The sequence below is a fragment of the Hordeum vulgare genome, chromosome 7H (genome assembly GCF_904849725.1).
Source record: "Hordeum vulgare subsp. vulgare chromosome 7H, MorexV3_pseudomolecules_assembly, whole genome shotgun sequence".
NCBI classification, from domain to species: Eukaryota; Viridiplantae; Streptophyta; class Magnoliopsida; order Poales; family Poaceae; genus Hordeum; species Hordeum vulgare.
Window position 1 is genome coordinate 271,924,095 of NC_058524.1, and position 26,385 is coordinate 271,950,479.

The window sequence follows — 26,385 nt, forward strand, 5'->3', positions numbered from 1 at the left end:
CGACATGCTCTTGCCGCCCTAGCTCGCTCGAGCCATCCTACGGACGCACGCAAGCCGCCCCCGCGACCCGTCTCTTCCAACAACATGGGAACAAAGGAATAAGTTACATTCCAAATCATGTCTTACGCAACGTCGCTAAAATACACGCCAACCTCCACTCGTGCCGGATTGCTCAATGGATAGATACATTGGCTTGTTATCCCTACGATACGTTCTACTTTAACATATCAAAAGAAACAGAAGAGCTTTCCATAAAGGAAAACTCCCTGGAGAAGCTACAATTTGAGCCGGCCAACATTGAGCCGGTAATTCAAAAGGCAACGACAAAGAAAAGATAGCCCTAGAGGAGCCAGGAGAGCCGGAATGCATGAGAATAAACAAAGCATGGTTCATGAGGCATATGAACTCAACTTGGCCACGACATTTGCCAAAAGATATACGATGAGCATCACGAAGATCATCAGCTCGAACTGTCTCCAGTTTAAGTAAATTCCATCATTCAGTCGTCAACCTTATGTTGACTTATGACACAACAAAATATGAAGATTCTCAAGACACCTCCACGAGTCGACTTAAGACTCGGGGGGCTACACAGACCTTACTCAGCAGATTTGGCTCTTTACAAATTCAAGAACTCTCGATCATTGCAGGAAGACCACCCAGACCCGGGGGCTGCTGCCATATTGGCAAAAAGTTAAATGTTGCCAAAGAGAACTTGCTGCCACGATGCACAATTCAAACATGCATGCCCTGCCTTATGTGCGAAAAAGTAAAGATTTCCAATGATGACCAGCTGCCATGATGCGCTGTTCAAACACAAGTATCCTCCTTTATTGAATCATCAAATTATCATATTATGATCAATGGAATCAAGATAGCTTATCTGGACCCCAGATTGTTTTTGAAAGCACAATTCCTCTGTAGGGTGGTTTTGATAATTGATCACAACGTATGCATCATTGGACTAATGTGTTTTCCAAGTATATTTCAGAAAAATTCAAAAGATGCTATGGCTTAAGGTTTATGTGGAGATGCCCCTGGATGCAAGAAAGGAATAATATTGGCTGAAGCTTCAATCTAGAAGACTCTTCATTTTATATTTGTGAGAAATCACTTTTGAGTCCATAGGGAGCCAATACTATTAAAAGGGGGTGAGGTAGTAAAATGAACTGATTGCTCAAATGCTCAAAGTTAGCCACCAAAACACTTAGTCATTTTCCCCACATATCCACTCTGTCAAGTTCCACATACACAAATTCGGTGTAACCAACATTGCCACATCGGACCCACCGAGTTTGAACCTAAGAAAGAACCCTAGACATTTCCACCAAATCGGTGCAACCGAAACTGCATCGGTGCTACCGAGTTAAGTGTGACCAACATTTTGTTGCCAAGATACTCAAAATCGGAATTTCCGAGTTTGAGTATCGGTGCCATCGAGTTTGGCCATCTGACCGTTAGTCACTTTTTCGGTGCCATTGAGTTCTATATATTGGTCTCACCGAGATTCAAAAGTTCACCACTTTAGTGCTAATCGGTACCACCGAGTTGTCCACTTCGGTATCGCCGAGTTTGCTCTTTTGTGTGTAATGGTTGGATTTTGGCTGCCGCCTATATATACACCTTCACCCACCTCTCATTCGTGGAGAAGAAGTTAGAACATACACTTCATTTCCAGATCCATTTTCTAAGAACCACCTACTCATGTGTTGAAACCAGGATATTCCAATCCAATCATTTGAATCTTGATCTCTAGCCTTCCGAAACTGCTTTCCACCAAATCAACCTCTCCTACCCATGCATATTCTCTGAGAGAGAGATTTGTGTTGAGGAGACTATCTTTAGAAGCACAAGAGCAAGGAGTTCATTGATCTACCCCATCTATTACATTTTGGAGGGTGGTGTGCTGCTAGCAGTCCCCGGCAACGACACTAGAAAGATGTTGTTGACGTGTTCCTGCCTTGATGCCTCCGCGGCAACAGAGCCAGAACTGCTCCCAGTTGCTCAACAATTAGCAATTGGCTTGCAATGGCCCACCAGCGTGTGGGTTCGCGGCAGTTTTCGAGGGTAGAGTATTCAACCCAAATTTGTTGGTTCGCCAGTCAGGAAGTGAAAGGATACTCTCAAGTATTAGTAGTTGAATGTGTCAGGTTCAACCGCACCTGAAAGATTAGTATCTGCAAGCAAAGTATCAGTAGCAAAGTAGTATGATACCAACGGTGCCAGAAACGATCTGTTGACAAGGCAGACTATTCCTAACTGTTGTATGAATGGCGCCCGAAGTTGCCCGTGGACGGGAGATATTCTTTCCCGGTAACGGTGCCAGAAAAAGTATTGTAGCAGGTAGCAGTAGTGTAACGAGTAACAACAGTGGCAAGGAACAGCAGTAGTGACAGCAGTAGCAAGTAGCAACAGTAGCAAGTAACAGCAATAGCAAGTAGCAGCAGTAGCGAGTAACAACAGTAGCGAGTAACAGTGGGAGTGCGACAAACTCGTAGGCAATGGGTCGGCGATTCATCGGATGACATTCATCATGCAACAGTTATAACACGGAGAGATATGTGGCTATCTCCCGTTCGTCAATGTGATGTAGGCATGCATTCCGTGTGTAGTCATACGTGCTTCGGGAAAAGAACTTGCATGACATCTATTGTCCGTCCCTCCCGTGGCAGCGGGGTCCAAAAGGATACTACGGGATATTAAGGTTCTCCTTTTAATAAAGAACCGGAACAACGCATTAGCACTTGGTGAACACATGAACTCCTCAAACTATGGTCACCACCGGGAGTGGTTCCGGTTATTGTCACTCCAGGGTTGCCGGGTCATAACACATAGTAGGTAACTACAACTTGCAAGATCGGATCTAAAACACACATATATTGGTGACAACATAATAATTTCAGATCTGAAATCATGGCACTCGGGCCCTAGTGACAAGCATTAAGCATGGCAAAGTAGTAGCAACATCAATCTCAGAACATAGTGGATACTAGGGATCAATCCCCGTCAAAACTAACTCGATTACATGATAGATCTCATCCTACTCATCACCGCCCAGCGAGCCTACGAATATATTACTCACGAATGATGAAGAGCTTCATGGAATTGGAGAGGGAAGAAGGTTGATGATGACGATGGCGACGATTTCCCCTCTCCGGAGCCCAAAACGGACTCCAGATCTACCCTCCAGATGAAGAATAGGATGTGGCGGCACCTCCGTATCGCAAACGCGATGAAATCTTCTCTCTTGATTTTTTTTCTGGACGAAAGTGAATTTATAGAGCTGGAGTTGGGGGCGGCAGACCCACGTGGGCCCCATAAGCTTGGTTGCCGCGGCCAGGGGGGCGCGGCAACAGGCTTGTGGCCCACTGGCCCATCCCCTCTGGTGGATCTTTGCGCAGGTATTTTTCATATTTTCCAAAAATATCCTTCGTAAATTTTCAGGACGTTCCTAGAACTTTCATTTCCGCACAAAAACAACACCATGGTAATTCTGCTGAAAATAGCGTGAGTCCGGGTTAGTTCCATTCAAATCATGCAAATTAGAGTCCAAAACAAGGGCAAACGAGTTTGGAAAAGTAGATACGATGGAGACGTATCAACTCCCCCAAGCTTAAAACCTTGCTTGTCCTCAAGCAACTCAGTTGACAAACTGAAAGAGAAAGAAAAACTTTGACAAACTCTGTTTGATCTTGTTGTTGTAACTATGTCTAACTCATAACCAGAATTTCAGCAAGATCACAAGTTAACCACATAAGCAAGTGACACAAAGGTCTCACGGTAAACTAATATCAATGGCATAATCAGCTAGCGAGCAAATAATAATGAGTTTCAGATACCAACAATTCAATCAAAACAAGCATGAAGCAATATGAATAGGTGGTATCTCGCTAACTCTTTCTGAGACCGCAAAACATAAATGCAGAGCACTTTCAAAGATCAAGGGCTGACTAAACATTGTAATTCATTGCAACGAAGATCCAGTCATAGTCATACTCAATATCAATCAAAAGCAGAGCATAAAAATTACAGAGGTGCTCTCTAATTGGTGCTTATATAAGAAGTGGATGACTCAACAATAAAATAAATAGACAGGCCCTTCGCAGAGGAAAGCATTGATTTGCAGAGGTGCCAGAGCTCAAGCTTTGAAAACAGAGATAATAATTTTGGCTGGCATGCTTTCATTGTCAATGCAATGACCAAGAGTTCTCAATATCTTCCACGCTACTCATGCTATAGGCCGTTCCCAAACAGAAAAGTAAAGTTTTAACTCCCCCACCACTAATCAATCACACTCCACGGCTAGCCGAATCCTCGGGTACCGTCCATACTAACATCAATCCGGGGGGAGTCTTGTTTTACAGTTATGTTTTCGATTTAAGCGTGGAACTGAGCATTCGAAATACCGGTCCATTTCTCGTGAATGACAGTGAATAAACACATGTCGAGGATAACACTCCTAACATGGAAGATACCAATAGCCCCCTGTCACCACATGAGCGGTTCGGGCATGCAAAACAGATTATTTCTTGAAGGTTTAGAGAATGGCACATGCAAATTTAGTTGGAACGGCAGGTAAATACCGCAAATAGGTAGGTATGGTGGACTCTCATGGATAAATTTTTGGGTTTATGGAAGTGGATGCACAAGCAGTATTCCGTTTAGTACAAGTGAAGGCTAGAAAAAGACTGGGAAGCGATCAATTAGAGAGCGACAATGGTCATCAAGATGCAATGAGTTTGACTAACAAGGAGTGCAAGCATGAACAGGATATAAATCACCATGAACACAAACATCATAGAGGCTATGTTGATCTTGTTTCAACTACATGCATGAACATGCGCCAAGTCAAGCCACTTGAATCATTCAAAGGAGAATACCATCCTATCATACTACATCATAGTCATCTCAAAATCTATGTTGGCATTCAAGACAAACCATTATAAGATCCTAGCTAAATAAGAATGGCATTAGAAACTATGATCTCTAAGTTGTCATTGCAAACATGGTTCTCTCTCAACAAAGCTGAATCTGGGACGACAAGCTAGTCATATTTACAAAAACAAAATAGATAGAGTTCATACCAGCTTTTCCAGTCTCAGTCACTTCATCATATATCATCATTATTGCCTTTCACTTGCACGATCGAATGATGTGAACAATAATAAGAGTGCTCGTGCATTGAACTAAGCTGAATCTGCAAGCAAACACAAAGGAGAAGACAAAGTAATATGGCTCTTTGAGAGCTAAACAGGTATGCATGCAAGAGCCACTAAACATTGTAACCATGGTCTTCTACCTTGACCCAAAGAAAAAGAAAACTATTTACACGAAAAGCTCCCAACAAGCAAAAAGAAGAAAGGAAAATCTTTTTGGGTTTTCTCAAAAGGACACAAAACAGGAAAACAAGAAAACGAAAATAAACTAGCATGGATAATAAAGTGGCAAAGTGTAAACACCGGCTAACAAAGTGAAAGCATAAGCAGGAATGTAAGGTCGGTGAGAACACGTACTCCCCCAAGCTTAGGCTTTTGGCCTAACTTGGTCTACTTCCAAGGACGGTCCTAGCGAAACCCAAAATCATAATCGGAGTTATACGGGAGCGCTGCAGCCACTGCCTGAATAGTTGCCTCACGAAGACGAGAAACCGTCGCCTCCCTCTCATACTCCCCTGCCTCGCCTATGGTTATGTGGTATCTCCGTTTTACCTGAAAGTCAAAGAAAGCAGGAGCAGGAAGGGTAATATGGAAAACACGCTGCCGGTTAAATATCAATCGGTATAGGAGGGATTCATCATCCCTCTCAAGGAACTGGTAGCGTGTCATAGCGACGCGGTCAAGGAAAGTTGTATGGAGCGGGGGATCTCCTGCGCGGATGGGTACTCCAAGAAAATTTGCTATGCAGGTGGCATAGATGCCGCCACAGAAATCTCCCTCAATAGCGTTCTTATTCAGCCTCTTGCTATAATAGCTCCCATGTTGAAGCTTTTGTCGCCCGTAACTGCGCTCTTAAGGATACTAAGGTCGGATGCGCATAGGTGACAATGTTCAACCTTGCCATTAATGCATCTACCTATGAAGAGGGCAAAGTAGTGCAAGGCAGGGAAACGAATGCTTCCTATAGTAGCTTGCGTGATGTCTCTAGTTTCTCCAACAGATATACTAGAGAAAAAATCTCTAACCGAAGGCTTAGCAGGATCTTTAAGATTACCCCCATCGGGTATTTTGCAAATCCTATTTAAATCCTCCAAATCCATGGCGTAGGATTTATCATACAGATCAAACAGTATGGATGAGTCACGGCCAACTGAAAATTTAAATCTACGCACGAAAGAGGCAGTGAGCATAGCATACTGTTCACATTTATCTGAGAGGAATTCTTCTAACCCGGCATTGCGGACAAGTGTATCAAACTCATCCTTGAAGCCTGCTTCGATCATGAACTCACCGGAAGGCCATTCACACGGTTGTACCGGTGCGTCCCTTAGTTGATAAGGATCGGGCTCCCGAATAGAAAGACGGGGACCCTTCTTATTTGAGGAACCACGATGAAACTTCCTCCTGAACATAATTTGTTTTGCTTAAATTTTTGAAGTTCAAGAGAAAAGTGAATAAAGACCAACCACACCTTGTAGCAACTACTCCTACTAGTGTTTAGAGACCGTATCACGCGCTAAAACTACTTGGGACCAGCTAAAATCAACATTTCAAGCTCAAGAACAGGGTCACCAAGGTAGCAAGAATACGCGAAGGATAAAGCACTAGAGCAAAAACTAATTGGACCAACGGAGGAGTCACTTACCAAGGAGTAATTTCCCAAAAATGGTTCGGAGAATGGTGCTTTGAGCAAGGAGATCGAAAATCACACCCAAATGAGCAAGAACACGGGTTTGAGCTGCGAAACGATTTTTTCTGGAGGTAGAGGAAGAGGATGGGATCTGGAATGAGCGGAGGGGTTCTACTGCAACAAAAGACCTTCCAATGGCGCCAGAAATAGGCACGTTGTCGGGAAATTATCTTGACGTGCTCCTCCCGGCAACGGCGCCAGAAATAGGAGTGTTGCTTGATACTCCTCAGCAATGGCACCAGGAATCCTTCAGCTGCGGCTACGCCTTAAGGGACTTCCTAGGCAAGTATGCAAAGGATTTCCCCCGTGGCCTTGGAGCCTTGCGTTAGTGTTCCCTCGAAGCGGAAAGGGTGATGTAGCACAGCGGTGGTAAGTATTTCCCTCAGTTTGAGAACCAAGGTATCAATCCAGTGGAGGAGTATCTCAAGATCCTGCACAAACACAAAAGCTTGCTCCCAACGCTATGAAGGGGTTGTCAATCCCTTATAGATCGTTTGCCAAGTGAGAACTGAAAGCAACAAAGTAACAAGCAAAGTAAAAGCGAAGGTGTAAACGATGGATGTGAATAGACTCGAGGGTCGTAGTGTTTACTAGTGGCTTCTCTCATAAAAGCAAGTAGACGGTGGGTGAACAAATTACTATCGAGCAATTGATAGAACCGCACAAAGTCGTGACGATATCTATGGCAATGATTATATCTATAGGCATCACGTCCAAAACAAGTAGACTGATACTGTCTGCATCTACTACTATTACTCTACACGTCGACCGCTATCCAGCATGGATCTAGTGTATTAAGTCCAAAAGAACAGAGTAACGCCTTAAGCAAGATGACATGATGTAGAGGGATAATCTCAAACCAATGATGAAAACCCCATCTTTTTAACCTTGATGGCAACTACTTAATGTGTGCCTTGCTGCCCCTACTTTCACTGGGAAAGGTCACCACATGGTAGAACCCAAAACCAAGCACTTCTCCCATTGCAAGAATCATAGATCTAGTTGGCCAAACAAAACCCAAGACTCAGAGAGACTTACAAGGATATGAAATCATGCATATAAGAAATCAGCAAAGACTCAAATATATATCATAGATAATCTAATCACAAATCCACAATTCATAGGATCTCGACAAACACACCGCCAAAGAAGATTACATCGGATAGATCTCCATGAAGATCATGGAGAACTTTGTATTGAAGATCCAAGAGAGAGAAGAAGCCATCTAGCTACTAACTATGGACCCGTAGGTCTGAAGTGAACTACTCACGAGTCATTGGAGGGGCGATGATGATGATGAAGAAGCCCTCCAACTCCAAAGTCCCCTCCGGCAGGGCGCCGAGAAGGGTCTCCAGATGAGATCTCACAGAAACGTAAGCTTGCGGCGACAGAAAAGTATTTTCGAGGCTCCCCTGATTTTTTGCTGAATTTTTGGGAATATATAGGCCAAGGATCTAGGTCAGGGGGCGGCCAGGGAGGCCACAAGCCCTGACACCGCCGCCTCCCCCTGGTGGCGGAGTGGGAGCTAGTGGGCTCCCTGGAGCCCACCTGGCTTGGCCTAGAGGCCCCCTGACCTTCTTCCGTTCGGGAAAAAATCATTTTGGGGTTTTTATTCCGTTTGAACTCTGTTCCAAAATCAGATCTGAAAAGAGTCAAAAACACAAAGAAACAGGAACTGGCACTTGGCACTGAATTAATAAGTTAGTCCCAAAAAAGATATAAAAGATACATAAAACATCCAAAGATGACGAGATAACAGCATGAAACCATCAAAAATTATAGATAAGTTTGAGACGTATCAGGCATCCCCAAGCTTAACTCATGCTCGTCCTCGAGTAGGGAAGTGATAAAGAATGAATTTTTGATGCTTTCATGCTACCTAGCATAGATGTCCTTTGTAACTCCTCTTATGTGACGTGAATGTTCAGATCCATTAGACTCAAAACAATAGTTTGCTATTGACGTGGAAACAATAATAATTCAAGCAAACTAGCAAGGTAATCATGAACTTTCAAAATAACAAGGCCAAAAGAAAGTTATCCCTACAAAAGCATATAGTCTGGCTATGCTCTATCATCATTGCACAATGAATTTAAATCATGCACAACCCGGTATTGGCCAAGTAATTGTTTCACACCTTTACTTTCTCAAACCTTTTCAACTCTCACGCAATACATGAGCGTGAGTCTTGGTTATAGCACTATAGATGGTGTGGAATGTGGTGGAGGTTGCAAGACAAAAAGTAGAAGAGTCACATTAACTAGGCATATCAATGAGTTATGGAGATGCTCATGAATAGATATCAATGTGAATGAGTAGGGATTGCCATACAAATGATGCACTAGAGCTACGAGTATGTGAAAGCTCTTAAAGAAAACTAGTGGGTGTGCATCCAATTTGCTTGCTCACGAAGACCTAAGGCAATTTTGAGGAAGACTATCATTGGAATATAAAAGCCAAGTTATATAATGAAAATTTCCCACTAGCTATATGGTGGTGACAAAACGAGAGACTCTCAATCATGAAGATCATGATGCTTAATATGCACAAGTGTGGAAAAAGTGGTAGCATTGTCCCTTCTCTCTTTTTCTCTCATTTTTTTGCTGGGCTCTTTGGCCTCTTTTTTTTTGGTGGGCTTCTTTGGCCTATTTTATTTCCTCACATGGGACAATGCTCCATTGATAATGACCATCACACTATCAACTCAAAACTTAGAGCAACTATGACTCTATATGGAATGCCTTCGCTAGTGTACCGTGGCATTGATCTAGCATGGCATAGACATCAATGGAAACATCATGCAATGGCAATGTAGACGTGGTGGCACATGTCATGGTGGTAGTTGCATGTCAATATATCTCGGAATGACTTTGAAAAAGCCATAGTAGGTAGGTATGGTGGCTGTTTTGAGGGAGGCTAATGGTGGGTTTTGTGTACCGGCGAAAGTTGCACGACACTAGGAAGATAGTGATGGTGGATGGTGAAAGTGCATCTAAACCATGGACTCAACATTAGTCATGAAGAACTCATATACTTGTTGCAAAAGTTTTATTAGTAATTGAAACAAAGCATTCAACGCATACTCCTAGTGGAAGGGTTGGTAGGTATAAACCATCGCGCGATCCCGACCGCCACGCAAAGGATGACAATCAATATACTAATCATGCTCAGATTTCATCACATAGCGGTTCACCATACGTGCATGCTACGGGAATCAATAACTTCAGCACAAGTATTTATAGATCCACAACACCTTACTAGCATGACTTCAATATTACCATAACCACAACTCAAAACTAATTGAGATGAATCAAACTTCTCTAACTATTCAATGCACATGAAGGTGGATGTTTTCGTATCCCTTTGGATAACTACCCCTTTTGAGAGTACTTTCAAAGCATAGATCAACTACCAAGCCACGCACCGCTGTGCTCTAAAAAATATAAGTGAAGCACAGAGAGCAAAAGTATCTAGCTCAAAAGATATAAGTGAAGCACATGTGAGCTGAATTGTCTACCAAAAGATATAAGTGAAGCTCGACAAAATCACGGTGAGTGCATGTCTCTCACTCTAGGTGTGTAGCAAGCATAATTGTGACACAACAAAAATAAAAGACTCCTACGATACAAGACGCTCCACGCAAAAACACATAACATGTGGTGAATAAAAATATAGCCCCAAGTAACGTTACCGATGGATTGAAGACGAAAGAGGGGATGCCTTCCCGGGGCATCCCCAAGCTTAGGCTTTTACGGCATCCTTGAATCTCTTGGGGTGCCTTGGGAATCCCCAAGCTTGAGCTCTTGCCACTCTTTATCTCTTTGTCCATAAGAACTTCATCCAAAACTTGAAAACTTCACAACACGAAACTTAAACAGAAACTCGTGATAACATTAGTATGAGAAAGCAAACCACCACTTCCTTAGGTATTGTAGAAAACTTAAATTCTACTTGTTCTGATGTTGGGTTACTTTGTTTTCAATCTTCCATGGCTAATACCCCCCGATACTATCCACAGTTTCATCAAAATAAGCAACCAACACAACAAAAACAGAATCTGTTAACACCAGACCAGTCTGTAGCAATCTGTATATTTCGTATACCTCTGGTACTTTAAAAATTCTGAAACATTATGACAGTCTGAACAATTTGCGTAAAAATCAGCAGCCAAAAGAATCAACTCAAAAGCACTTACAGAACAAAAACGAAAATTATTTTCGTGATCAGTAAGTTTCTGTCTTTTCCAGCATGACCAAACGATCATCCCCAAGACTAATCATAACGGTTTTGCTTGGCAAGACGTAAAAAGAAACACAGAAAACACAATCATAACAGAATTATGAAAGTGTGGAAAACACAAAACATAAAGAAAAAGGATAGATTCGTTGGGTTGCCTCCCTACAAGCGCTTTTGTTTAACGCCCTTAGCTAGGCATTCAATGATGCTCTCACAAAAGACAAGAATTGAAGCACAACGAGAGCATCCTAAAGCATGTGAAAATAACATCTAAGTCTAACATACTTCCTATGCATAGGCATTCTATAGGAAAACAAATTGTCAAGAAAACCAATAGCTGCCATATGCAAGGAAGAAGAAAAAGACAAGAACAATCTCAATATCACGAGAGGTGATTTGGTAACATGAAGGTTTCTACCACAATATTTTCCTCTCTCATAGCAATTACATGTGGGATCATATTCAAATTCAACAATATAGCTATCCCATAGGATATTCTTTTCATGATCCACATCCATGCAAAGTTGACGCTCTTAAAAAATAGTGGGATTATCATCAAGTAAAGTCATGACTTCTCCAATCCCACTTTCAATATTGTTGCAAATATCATATTCATCATGAGGTTTGAACAAATTTTCAAGATCATAAGAAAGATCATCACCCCAATCATGATTATTGCAACAAGTAGTGGACAAAGCAAAACTAGCATCCCCAAGCTTAGGGTTTTGCATATTTTTAGCATGATTGTCACTAATAGAATTTGTAGTGAAACCATTGCAATCATGCTTTTCATCCACGGAGCTCTCGTGAATCACTTCATAAGTTTCTTCATCACGATTTTCAGATTTACGCATCTCAAGAAAAACTCCATAAAGATAGTTAAGTGCCCTCAACTCACTAGCAATTCGTTCCACATAAGTGGGTCTCTTAAAGAGACTAGTTGAGTGCCCGTGCGTTGCTATGGGACAACAAACTTACACGTCGCTCATCATCATTGTTTCTCACCAATGCCGATAGAACATTGCTAGTTCTCTTGTCATCGACGAACGTGTTGTCTACCCTTGGCTCTTCGTCAGCATTGGGTAAAGTGAAGGTCTAGAACCACCCTCTCATGCCCGTAACAACCCCTTCACTAAAGGCCATCATCCCATAAAACAGTCTTATACATTCGTCCCTATACAATGTAACACTAAACCAAAACATGTGACTCAAACTTGAATTCCACACATACCTACTTATCATCATGAGAAAGAAAAAAAGTATATAGATGTTCTCAATCAAATCTTGTGTTGAGTGATATTGGTTACAAAGAAAAAAAAGTTCGCATAATTCCCCAGATAATAAATTTAGACATAGAGATCATGAGTTGGAGGGTACATATATTAGCCATAACGAACAAAAATACTCAACAAGCAAAGAGAAATTGCTTAATATAATTTACTTCATATTCATAAACCGGACCATGTTTCTAATATATGTTTGTCGATACATTTGTTCAGTGGCTAAGGAATAACACATGGCTGTAGAAACATTTAGCAAAGTGTGATTTCCCTCAACTTTATATTTCTGGCTGAAGTTGTCACGAAATAAGCAAGTAATACTTCATCACGGGATAAATCAATTTGGTTGCAGTATTTGTTTTTATCTATACATGTCATAAATTAGCAGCCTTAACATTGTAATAGTGCAAAACAAAAGACCATATAAACTCGATTTTTTTTACAGTGGGTGAGGCAATTGCATTAGTAAAGAGAGCACCCAATAGCACTGTTTTATTACGTATCGAGATGTAAGAAAATGCCTCTTTTTATTATATGTCTATTCAGTAGATCACGCACTCCATTACATTTTCTAGATCTCCTGCTTGTGCAAACTACAGTATGCACATGTTCTTTACCTCCAAATGCGGGTAGAGATGAAACTGCGATTTAGAAAATTGAAAAAAAGCAAAGTAGATGATCTGCTACCATACACATGGATTAAGCTAAATCCTCTTATATTTATTCACGTCGCATTAGCTATGCTAGGTATGCAGGCAAACGTAGAGTTCACGTAGATCTCACTTTTTTTGTTGTACCAAAAAATATTTTTAATTTGTTTGTACATAATATTAAGTGGGACAAAGAGAAAACATCGTTGATTACATCAACTTAACAGTTATTCTACAACTCGGTTTCCTTTATTTTTTTTAGTTACTTTTCATGTAGCACACAATCAACCTAGTGAATGAATTCTCAAAGATATAGTGCTCCTACAACTAATAAATCATGTTAAAGCCACAATTTATTTGCCCCACCAACTAGTCAAGTTGCAAAGCTTGACACATCACTTACTAATAGTCCGTACACACAGCAAGATCATCATTAAGAGGGAATACACAAACAAGCCAGTCTCGCCATGAGGGAAATAGCCCCTGCAACATCGACATACAAAGAACAATCCAAACATACACAAAGTCAATTCTATCTATCTTCTACCATACAAGAAACCGCACACATGATCAAACTGCACCAAAATCAGGAAACCCCTTTTATTGATAGAACAACAACGGGTTACATCATCATACAGTGATAGCAACAGAGAGAAGCATTGTAGAGAGAAGACGATGATGTAAAAAATACAACAAGGCATATATATAGAGAGGGATGAAAACTTTCCTGCTGGAAGAATGGTTCCATTGAACGTAGCTTGCATCATCGAATAGAAAGGTTTGTTACCCACATGGTATTTGGTGTGTACTGGCAGCGGCTTGGTTTGGTTCATTGAGGACGTAGTTGGAGCCTTGGAGGAGAGGATGTAGATCCTAAACAAGACGGGGCGATAGGTGACGTCGGTCTTCCTCGTTCCTTTGCTGAAGAACATGTTGAGTACGACATCGGCTTCGGCGTCGGCACACACAACAGCGGCAGGACTAAAGAGTGCAGACTGGATGTATATCAGCAAGATGATGATGATAGCAGTTGCTATTGCAGACACACATGAAAGATATGTCTTTTTCAAAATGACAGAACCAAATTTAGATGTGCATGAGATCAGGCATACCTCACATGGAGCATGGGCAATCCATCGACGTTGGTAGAACGGCGAGATTGTACGATGGCTTATGGTGTATAGGCAGACTGCACAGTTGGTAGAACGGTGAGACTGTATAGAGCTATGTCGGAAACTTGCGGCATGACGATGAGCCAGATAACTGTTGATTATCCCAGAGAGTTAGAACACACACAAAATTATTTAACCTTGCAATTAGAATCCAAAGGATTAAGTGATGTCTTTTCCCTTGATGAAAGATGCAAATTATCTAGATATAAATTGTTATATTTTATTATTAGATATAGATTGATTGATGATACTCTAGCAATAACAACAACAATCAGTAGCAAGCTACATCTCTATTCTCTATCTAAATGTGCATTAATTAGTAGCATCATTCCTCATACAAGAAGCAACATACATCTATCAAAATGTGCAGCAATGAGTGTCCCTCCCTCCCTCCCTCTCCATCATCTCTTTGCTTTCTCTCTCTTCCTCACCTATCTTTCTTGTTTTTATCCACAAGAGAAAATCAGCATCGAACCCTATCTCTCCTTTGCTCTCTCTCTATATATCAGCAGTGGCCAGCAGCATATCCAGCAAGCCCTCTATCTAAATATGTGTCAATTAGCATCTATCTGTGCTCTATAGCTCTCATCTCTGTGCTCTCTCTCTTCCTCACCTATCTTATCTCTCAAGCAGCAGCGCCCAGCATGCCCTCTGCTCTCTCCTAAAGCAGAAGTTCATCCCTTCAAGGGCCTCCCCACCTTCAGCCACGACATCGCTACCACCACCCCTCTATCCACTTGTCGGTGGCTCCAACTCAACCTCCCCTAGATTCTCTAATTCCTTGGATGTGAAAGAAAATTGAAGGAGGAACGAACCTGCGTTGGTCGCTGGATCAAGAACAACACCTCCTCTGTTTTGCATTTGTCTCATTTGTCACCCCATTGCTCCCAGGTTTTGTGATGTAGATAAAAAAGAAAGATCAGAGGGAAATGATTGCAAAGCCTATTAGATGAATTATCCATATGTTTAGTAGTGAGTGTAATAAGAAATCTTTGCACAAGTTACAGGAACATTCATCTACCTATGCTAAACATGTGGTATAGTTTCCATTTTCTACACAAACAGTCAAAGACCGACCAGTTCCATGAACATACATTTACACTTCCAGAAATGTGCGCATAGAAATAAAAAAATTCTTTTCATTCGATACTCCTACATGTATCCCAGTATTCGAGTATGTTAGCATACTTCCTTAGATCAATTTTAGCATGGAAGAAAACAAATTATTGACTCAACAGGTTGCTTCCTTGAATATACTATATGTTAAAGCAATTGTTCTAACAACAGTAAGCCCGTGTCAGTACCCTCCATAGAGTCCCTTCATAAAATAATCTCTTCAGATAGAACAACCAATATGGAACATCCCATTATACTAACCATTACATCTGAGTCCCAAGATTGAAAACCAATTCATTCTACATTATTTGCTACTGCCTTGGACTTGCATTTAATTTCACAAAGCACATAAACAAAAGATGCAGCTGTATCTCCTAAAAATTTATGTTGTGACAAGGAAGCATCACATTATTCCAATGGAAAGGCAAATTGTATTTGTACATTGTTGCATAAGTGAGAAACACAAGACCAGAAAAGTTTGAACATGTTCTCTACTCATTCATTGCACCTGTAGAAAATGAACTAATAACTCCTGGACTACTTCCTTTATAAAAACCTGCAAATAGGTCAATAGTACAAAACGTCAACACAATATCAGAAGTACTACATTTATCAAGATTAGTGCTAAATGTTCTAAACAAATTTAATAAGTTGGCCATTCTTAACCTTATGGCTCATGCAATATGATTTTTTGCTAATTCTAATAAAAGAAAATAACAAAGTGCTTCGGGGTTTTCTAGCAATCGTTTCAATAAAGTGAGGGACCCAAACTATTCAGACCACTTGGAAAACATTCTTCTAGACCTGTTTACGAAAACTGAAGAAAGAGACGACATCCATGTGGAAAAAACAAGAAACCCTGCAGTTTAGGGCTATATGGAGTGAACAGAAATTTCTAGGGAACGATCTCATAGTTTTAGCCTCTATAGCCTTTTTTCTTGTACTCAACTCGATGCATCATTCTTTCTCCAGATATGCTTGCACTTGCCGCACACAAATTTCTTCTATAATGCCGCACAAAATTTCTCATAGTAATAATGTATAGTGCAGCTTATGGTCAAAGTGCACCTAAATTCTGGTGAAAATGAATCATTGTAAAAACAGGTAGCTACTATAGTGAATTATCCTATTCTCAAAATTCTGAACTATTTATCGGCTCCAATTTGCCATGTTCTAATATAAACAGTAACAAATTTTATGCTATTATGAATCAGAATAAATATGCGACTTTCTAAAACAAAGATAATTGTACTTAGCATGGTCATAACAAGAGGATAGCAACTGGAATTTGTTCTTACCAGAAAGGAAAAAGGCAAGGCAAGCTTATACATGACAAAACATGCAAATGTCTGCTTGTGAAAAACAACGAACTTTAGAATTAATGTGTGCTTTGAAAAAACGCATAGTAACAAGAAGAATTTATGCAAGCCAAAATTGCTTATTGTACTACTTTCCTTAGTAGTTGATACCAGAATGCAGGTAAAACAAAAATGTCAGATTTCAGTGGCACAAAAATCTTTTATGTTACGACTTTCCTCGCCATTTTGCAGCGCCAGAAAACTCTCAGGCTATCCATCACTAACGTTTCAAAATATAAAAACTACAGTTTGCCTCTAGTCTCCACAGCCATTCCAGTGATTAAAGTTAAAAAGATGAACAGATAATAAATCTGTATTCAAGTAACACGGGCAATAAAAGGTATCTGGATATGCACATCCCCATTCATGTTGAAAGAAATAAAAAAAAGCGATATTCACCTTCTGTTTGATGTATTAGATGGAGTGAAGTGTGTTGATTGCACAATTAATATCATCTACTTAGGCATATAGAGACTTTCTGATTTTGGCAGAAAAGTTTTTAGCCTTGCTGGGTTAGAGATCTAGTATGGTACTCTGAACACAACATATAGAGAAGTTCTTTGATGTTAAGGTTTGACCATCACATTCGCTACAAAGGTAGCTAAAAAGCTAAGAAACATGGAGCCATTGACTGTACTTCATAGTGTGAAGGTCACAGATTGCATATGGAAAAACTGTGTAGCAACACGAACTACATAGCGAGAAGTTCCTGCACAAATAAAAGGAGAAGTTTGCAGGAGATAACAAACATGTGACAGGAGGCTTTCCACGTATGTGTGGTGCATAAATTATTTGCCAATCTAAACTGCTTCGTGTCCAGTTTGAGGTGGTGCCAAGAAGTTGTGGTTAAGCATGCAACCAAAAGTATCTCAGTCGAGCTGCAGTATATCATTAAGCGATCATGATTTAGTGGCTTGACCGTTTGATTGGTTAAATACTAAAATTCCATTCAAAAATTAATTCTTTCATCCGATAAGTAAATACTCAGTTGGCTGCCTTCTTGTTTACCGGGCCTGAAAAAAACACGAACCACCACACCAATCTATTAGTGACACAAGAGACATCCATAATTCATTTGATTAGGAGAGGGCAAACAACTACCAACCACAGTACTTGTGAGTTGTGAGAATGCATGCTGTAAAAGGTGTCCGGCTCCCTTGCTGAACTTAATGTTGGCATTGTTGTTGCCAACCTGCTTGATTAGGAAGCAAACTTTTCCTTCTTCTGCACAAGCTCTCAGACCAGATTAGCATAAACCATCATCATTTATACTAACCTAAGAAATCATATCAACCAAGGCATATGAAGCTTAGAAGAAAAAGGAAGGAAATTCTATAGTTTCTATCTCACCATAACAGAGAGCTTGTGCATAAGTCTGGCATCTCGAATTCTTTCTGGTGGCTGCCCTGAAGGGAACGTCAGATGACGACGGTCGCGCTGACATTCGGAAGTACCGGATTACCGTGATGGATTGAAGACCGCCTTGGGTGAGATGAGGGCAAGGTGTGCCCGTGGACGGAGTAGACAAGGAAGTCGACTGCCGTCACCCTGCAGCGCCGACGCGCCACGCGTTGAAACCATGACCGTATCTTCCTTTGTGGGCGATTACGCCAGCACCGCCGCTGCTCTCCTATATCCATATCTCTCTCTCTTCATCTCCCCCTCTCTTCCACGACGGGCGCAGCACGACGACCACCGCTGCTCTCCTATATCCATATCTCTCTCTAGAAGGCGGGCGGCACGAACACTTATACCTTTTTGGATTTTCATCTCCAACCTTATGGACATATAATTATATAAAATATGTACATGGCAAGCATATAGTCAGGTTGTATTTCCATCAAACACGTTGCTAGCATCAAAAAACAAATCTGCGTAACCATGTATTGGATGAAAATAGAGGGCCCGGGAACCTCGACGGGCACATCAGCGGTGTTGCCCGTGAAGCTGAATTTCTTGAAAACGGCCGTGAAGGCGTCGAGAAGGAGGAGGTCGCCGGCGCCGAGGTCGGGATTCTCCGGCGCGTACTCCACCTCCACCTGCAATAAACCGTGGCATTAGGTGGAGCTTGCCTGGGGGTGTGACCTGCGCGCACGCACGCACCGAGAGAGGGAGAGAGAGAGAGAGAGAGAGAGAGAGAGAGAGAGAGAGAGAGAGAGAGAGAGAGAGAGAGAGAGAGAGCTTGTGCGAGAGAGAGAGATGGGGACTGTACCGGATCCAAAGAAAAACGAAACCAGGCTGCGAGAAATCCATCGACGGCGGCTCAGATCCCGTGCCAGAACCCGCCGCTCGGTCCCCAGCCCGCACGACCGCGGACGCCTCCCGCACCGGCGTCAGCCCTGAGGGGCCTCCAAGCTGATGCCCTGTCCGGCGCGGCGGGAGGGGCTGGTCCATCATCTCCGCCGTCTGGGGAGGGACGCGGCCCCAGCCAACGCGCGCGATCAGCGGCCACGGCGAGCGGGACGAGCGTGGCGACAGGATTCAGACAGATCCGAGTAGAGCGCTTGCATTGCACGCAACCATGCCGCCGGTGGCCTCTCGCAGCCGGACTGGTCCGAGCTAGCTAGCTAGGGGCTCGTCGCCGGCGGGAGAAGGGGAAAGGAGGGGAGGTGGTGCCGGCGGTGGAGTGGAGGCCACGACGGTGGCTGCGCGTGGCGGCGGCTAGGGTTCCCGTCGGGGGGGGGGGGATCGCGAGAGCGTGGGGGAATCAGGTGCGTTCGTGGGTTGTGTTTTTTTTTTGCGTTTTGACGGGTTTGGATGGGAGAGGCAGTGGGTGGGAGGGCGATCGCATGTGGGAACGAACGTTTTTTTGTATTGAACCGTTTGGTGTGGTTATTTAATCGCCTGGTTGCCTGGTTTACGAAGGGATGAAAAAATCGGTGGAAATGCCAGGAAGTGGAGAGGTGGGATCGACAGGTCGAACCATCGCTCTGGTTGAACCATCACGACGACGGCAGATCCCCCTTTAATAGTAGAGATTAGCTAGTGGATGAGGATCCATATCAATAGATTTTCAGCAAGCGAAGATGCAAGCATAATGAAGGCACATGGCACACGAGCGAACAGAAAGCAAGCGAGAGAAAAGGGCGAACGAAAAAAGCAAACGAGAAAGGCAAATGAAAACGGCAAATGTGAAGTGGGGTAGAGGAAAACGAGAGGCAACTGGCAAAAAAATAAATGCAGGAGATGAGTTTGTGAGACCTACTTGGATAGATCTTGATCTCTCCTCCCCTGCAACGGTGCCAGAAATACTTCTGCTACTGCAACAAAAGACCTTCCAATTGCGTCAGAAATAGGCACGTTGTTGGGAAATTATCTTGACGTGCTCCTCCCGGCAACGGTGCGAGAAATAGAGAGTGTTGCTTGATACTCCTCAGCAACGGCACCAGGAATCCTTCAACTGCGGCTACGCCTTAAGGGACTTCCTAGGGAAGTATGCAAAGGATTTCACCCGTGGCCTTGGAGCCTTGCGTTGGTGTTCCCTCGAAGCGAAAAGGGTGATGTAGCACAGCGGTGGTAATTATTTCCCTCAGTTTGAGAACCAAGGTATCAATCCAGTGGAGGAGTATCTGAAGATCCTGCGCAAACACAAAAGCTTGCTCCCAACACTATGAAGGGGTTGTTAATCCCTTATAGATTGTTCGCCAAGTGAGAACTGAAAGTAACAAAGTAACAAGCAAAGTAAAAGCGGAGGTGTAAACGACGGATGTGAATAGACCCGGGGGCCGTAGTGTTTACTAGTGGCTTCTCTCATAAAAGCAAGTAGACGGTGGGTGAACAAATTACTGTCGAGCAATTGATAGAACCGCGCAAATTCATGACTATATCTATGGCAATGATTATATCTATAGGCATCACGTCCAAAACAAGTAGACCGATACTGTCAAAAATTATAGATACGTTTGAGACGTATCAAGGGGGGCCCTGTGGGCCCCACAAGCTTGCTTGCCGCGGCCAGGGGGTGGCCGCGGTGACAGGGCTTGTGGCCCACTGGTGTGGCCCCTAGGCCAACTCTGAGTCCCGGTATTTTTCAAATATTCCATAAAAAATCATACTAGATTTTCAGGACCATCCGAGAACTTTTATTTTCGGGGTATTTTTCTACCGGACGCTAAAAGAGGAAACAGGGAAAACTAAACTAAATCTATCATTTTTCTTCTAAGCAACAGAAAGTGAAAGCTTAAAACAGAGGTATGTGGCTCTTTGATTCATCGATTTCATGGTCATCGAAAGAAATCCGTCAATGGGGTTGATCCAATCCTCATGACAAAACTTTCTCGAATCGCAACAGAGAACGGAGAATTTTTGAATAGCCACTAAGTCACCTCAATGGGGATATGTATCTCCCCAACAAGCAAATCATACTTCATCTTGACACGAGGAATAGGGCATTCAAAGCTCCCAATAAGAATCGATGATGTTTTTTCGATATCATTGATGCAATGTACTTGATATCGTTTCTTCGGAAAGTGCACTGTATGCTCATTACCGTTGACATGGAAAGTGACATTGCCTTTGTTGCAATCTATAACAGCCCCTGCAGTGTTTAAAAAGGGTCTTCCGAGGATGACAGTCATGGCATCGTCCTCAGGAATATCCAAGATAAGAAAGTATGTTAAGATAGTGGTGTTAGCAACCATAACAGGCACATCCTCGCAAATGCCGACAAGGAAAGAAGTTGATTTGTCGGCCATTTGCAGAGAGATTTCATTGGGTGTCAACTTATCCAGTTCAAGTCTATGATAAAGAGAGAGTGGCATAACACTAACACCGGCTCCAAGGTCGCATAAGGCAGTTCTTACGTAGTTTCCTTTAATGGAGCAAAGTATAGTGGGCACTCCAGGATCACCAAGTTTCTTAGGAGTTCCACCTTTGAAGGTGTAATTGGCAAGCATGGTGGAGATCTCAAGATCTGGTATCTTCCGTTTATTAGTCACGATATCTTTCATGTACTTGGCATATGGAGACATTTTGAGCATATCAACTAACCGCATCTGCAGAAAGACGGGTCTTATCATTTCAATAAAGCGCTCAAAATCCTCATCATCCTTTTTCTTGGATGGCTTAGGAGGAAAGGGCATGGGTCCCTGAACCCATGGCTCCCTTTCTTTACCATGCTTCCTAGCAGTGAAGTCATTCTTATCGTATCTCTTAGGTTGTGGGTTATCAGATTAACCGTAGGTTGAATCTCCACATCCTTATCATTGCTAGGTTGAGCATCATTATGAACATCGCTGTCCATATTGTCACCAGGTTCATGTTCATCACCAGATTGTGTTTGTGCATCACACGTAGAAATATCATTTGGTTCTTCAGTTGTGACAGCAACAGGTGAACTAACATGTAGGTTTCTATCATCCTTCTTCTTCTCCTTAGGATGACTGGGTGTATCAGCATTAATTCCTTGAGAATCTTGATCAATTCTCTTAGGATGGCCTTCAGGATACAAAGGTTCCTCAGTCATTTTGCCTCCTCTAGTAATGGCTCTGACAGAGTTATCATTTAATTCATTGAGCAAGTCATTATGAGTGTTAAGTACTTGTTCTACCTGAGAAGTAATCATAGAGGCATGTTTACTCAGAAGCTTCAGATCATTGACATTTCTGTCTACACAAGCACTTAAATGACTAAGCATACGAGTACTTTGTTCCAAATGTTTGCTAACATAATCATTGAAACTCTGTTGTTTGGCAACAAAGTTGTCAAATTCATCAAAGCATAAGCTAGCAGGTTTGTCAAAAGGAATATCACTCTCATCAAACCTACGCAGAGAATTTACTTCTACAACCTGTATCAGGTTATCGAGAACGTGGATCTCTTCGATAGGTGGTAGATTTTTGACATCTTCAAATCTAATGCCTTTCTCTTGCATAGATTTCTTGTCTTCTTGCATATCTTCGGGACTGAGGAATAGAATACCTCTTTTCTTAGGAGTTGGCTTAGGAGGTGGTTCGGGAATAGTCCAAGTATTATCGTTGATCAAGATGTTATTCAGTAGGATCTCAGCTTGTTCTACAGTTCGTTCCCTAAAAACACTACCGGCACAACTATCTAGATGGTCTTTAGAAGCATCGGTAAGTCCGTTATAGAAGATATCAAGTATCTCATTCTTCTTAAGAGGGTGATCAGGCAAAGCATTCTGTAGCTGGATGAGCCTCCCCCAAGCTTGCGGGAGACTCTCTTCTTTGAGTTGAGCAAAGTTATATATTTCCTGCAAGGCAGCTTGCTTCTTATGGGCAGGGAAATATTCTCACAGAAGTAATAGACCATATCCTGCGGACTACTCACACATCCAGGAGCAAGAGAAGTGAACCAGGCTTTAGCGTCATCCTTTAGAGAGAAAGGAAACAACTTAAGGATATAGTAGTAGCGGATCTTCTCCTCACTAGTGAAAAGGGTGGCTATATCGTGTAGTTTGGTAAGATGGGCTACGACCGTCTCAAACTCATAACCGTGGAAATGATCAGATTCGACTTGAGAGATTATCTCAGGATTGACAGAGAATTCATAATCCTTATCGGTGACAAAGATAGGTGAAGTGGCAAACTTCGGGTCGTATTTCATCCTAGCTTTCAGAGATTTTTCCTTCCACTTCAGAAGTAATTTCTCAGCGTCATAGGCATCCTTACACGCAAGAAAATCCTCAGCTATCTCTCCCTCCATAAGATAACCCTCAGGTATATCAGGCAATTCATATCTAGGAGAGCTAGATCTAGCAGGAGCAAAAGCAGGTTCTATCTCAATAGTATCGGCAGTTTCAGAAGCATCACGAGCATTGGTAGTAACTCTAGCAATATGAGCATCAAGGAATACCCCTGGTGGCACATCAGGCAAAGTAGTATCTCTAGCAGTATCAAGCATAGCATCATCAGGAAAAATAGCATCCATAGCATCACCAGGCAAACCAGTATCAAGCATAGCATCATCAGGCAAAATAACATCTCTAGCATCATCAGGCAAAGCAGTATCAAGCATAGCATCTCTAGCAGTATCAGGCATAGCATCATCAGGCAAAATAGCATCTCTAGCAGTATTAGGCATAGCATCTCTAGCAGTATCAGGCATAGTAACTTCATAAGCATCATCAAGCACAGGCGACATATCAAGATTTCTAGCAGGAGGTGGTGTCGCAAACTTTCTCATAACTGAAGGTGAATCAAGTGCAGAGCTAGATGGCAGCTCCTTACCTCCCCACGTAGTTGAGGGCAAAACTTTGGTTTTTGGATCTTTAGATTCTTCATAGTGATCAGCAGATATAAATCCCAAGTGACTCAGAGAATATAGCTATCCTTCCCCGGCAACGGCGCCAGAAAAAGCTGCTCCTAGCAGTCCCCGGCAACGACACTAGAAAGATGTTGTTGACGTGTTCCTGACTTGATGCCTCCGCGGCAACAAAGCCAGAACTGCTCCCAGTTGCTCAACAATTAGCAATTGTCTTGCAATGGCCCACCAGCGTGTGGGTTCGCGGCAGTTTTTGAGGGTAGAGTATTCAACCCAAATTTGTTGGTTCGCCAGTCAGGAAGTGAAAGGATACTCTCAAGTATTAGCAGCTGAATGTGTTAGATTCAACCGCACCTGAAAGATTAGTATCTGCAAGCAAAGTATCAGTAGCAAAGTAGTATGATAGCAACGGTGCCAGAAACGATCTGTTGACAAGACAGACTATTCCTAACTGTTGTATCAATGGCGCGAGAAGTTCCCCGTGGATGGGAGATATTCTTTCCCGGTAACGGTGCCAGAAAAAGTATTGTAGCAGGTAGCAGCAGTGTAACGAGTAACGACAGTGGCAAGGAACAGCAGTAGTGACAGCTGTAGCAAGTAGCAACAGTAGCAAGTAACAGCCGTAGCAAGTAGCAGGAGTAGCGAGTAACAGCAGTAGCAAGTAACAATGGCAGTGGGACAAACTCGTAGGCAATGGGTCGGCGATTCGTCGGATGACATTCATCATGCAACAGTTATAACATGGAGAGATATATGGCTAGCTCCCGTTCGTCAATGTGATGTAGGCATGCATTCCGTGTGTAGACATACGTGCTTAGGGAAAAGAACTTGCATGACATCTATTGTCCATCCCTCCCGTGGCAGCGGGGTCCGAAAGGATACTACGAGATATGAAGGTTCTCCTTTTAATGAAGAACCGGAACAACGCATTATCACTTGGTGAACACATAAACTCCTCAAACTATGGTCATCACCGGGAGTGGTTTCGGTTATTGTCACTCCGGGGTTGCCGGGTCATAACACATAGTAGGTAACTACAACTTGCAAGATCGGATCTAAAACACACATATATTGGTGACAACATAATAATTTCAGATCTGGAATCATGGCACTCGGGCCCTAGTGACAAGCATTAAGCATGGCAAACTAGTAGCAACATCAATCTCAGAACATAGTGGATACTAGGGATCAATCCCCGTCAAAACTAACTCGATTACATGATAGATCTCATCCTACTGATCACCGCCCAGCAAGCCTACGAATAGATTACTCATGAACGATGAAGAGATTCATGGAATTGGGGAGGGAAGAAGGTTGATGATGACGATGGCGACGATTTCCCCTCTCCGGAGCCCAAAACGGACTCCAGATCTGCCCTCCAGATGAAGAACAGGATGTGGCGGCGCCTTCGTATCGCAAACGCGATGAAATCTTCTCTCTTGATTTTTTTCTGGACGAAAGTGAATTTATAGAGCTGGAGTTGGGGGCGGCAGACCCACGTGGGCCCCACAAGCTTGGTTGCCACGGCCAGGGGGGATTCAACAGGGCTTGTGGCCCACTGGCCCATCCCCTCCGGTGGATCTTTGCGCAGGTATTTTTCATATTTTCCAAAAATATTCTCCGTAAATTTTCAGGACGTGCCGAGAACTTTCATTTCTGCACAAAAACAACACCATGGTAATTCTGCTGAAAACAGCATCACTACGGGTTAGTTCCATTCAAATCATGCAAATTAGAGTCCAAAACAAAGGCAAAAGAGTTTGGAAAAGTAGATACGATGGAGACGTATCATGGTGCCTCCTAGATGAGTTAGGTGTCGCTTGGGAGCCTCCTACTTCATATTGTGGAGTTGAACCAATATGTTTTTAAGGGCAAGGAGATCGCCTACGTCGTGAAGATCTACCGTGAGTAAGGCTAGTCCTCCGTGGACAGAAGCCGTGGTGGGATAGACAAGGCCGCTTCTTTGTGGACCCTCGATGGGTGGATCCCTCCGTGGACTCTCGCAACCGTTACCCTCTGTGGGTTGAAGTCTCCACTAACATGGAGATACGATAGCGCCACCTATCAGAACCATGCCAAAAATCGCCGTGTCAACCTTATGCGCTTGATGTCCCTTCCTTACTCCTCTATTTACACTTGCATGTTTACTTTTTCCTGCTATACTATTAGAACTGTATGTGTAGGGTGTATTTGACTTGTCATAACAGCCGTAGTTGCCTCTCAAGTAAAATTGGGAAAAGGCAAAAAAATATCTTGTCAAGTAGTCTAATCTCCTCCCCTCTAGACATACTTTCTATCCTACAAGTGGTATCACAACTTTGGTCTCCATTTCATTGGTTTAGCAACCTAGGAGAGTATGGCATCTAGTGAGGGAAATTATCATCATAGAGGTTCTTACTTCGATGGTACTAATTTTGCTAGTTGGAAGCATAAAATGAAGATGCACATTCTTGGCTTTAATCCTCATGTTTGGGCTGTGATTCGTGTTGGTGTGCAAGGTAACTTC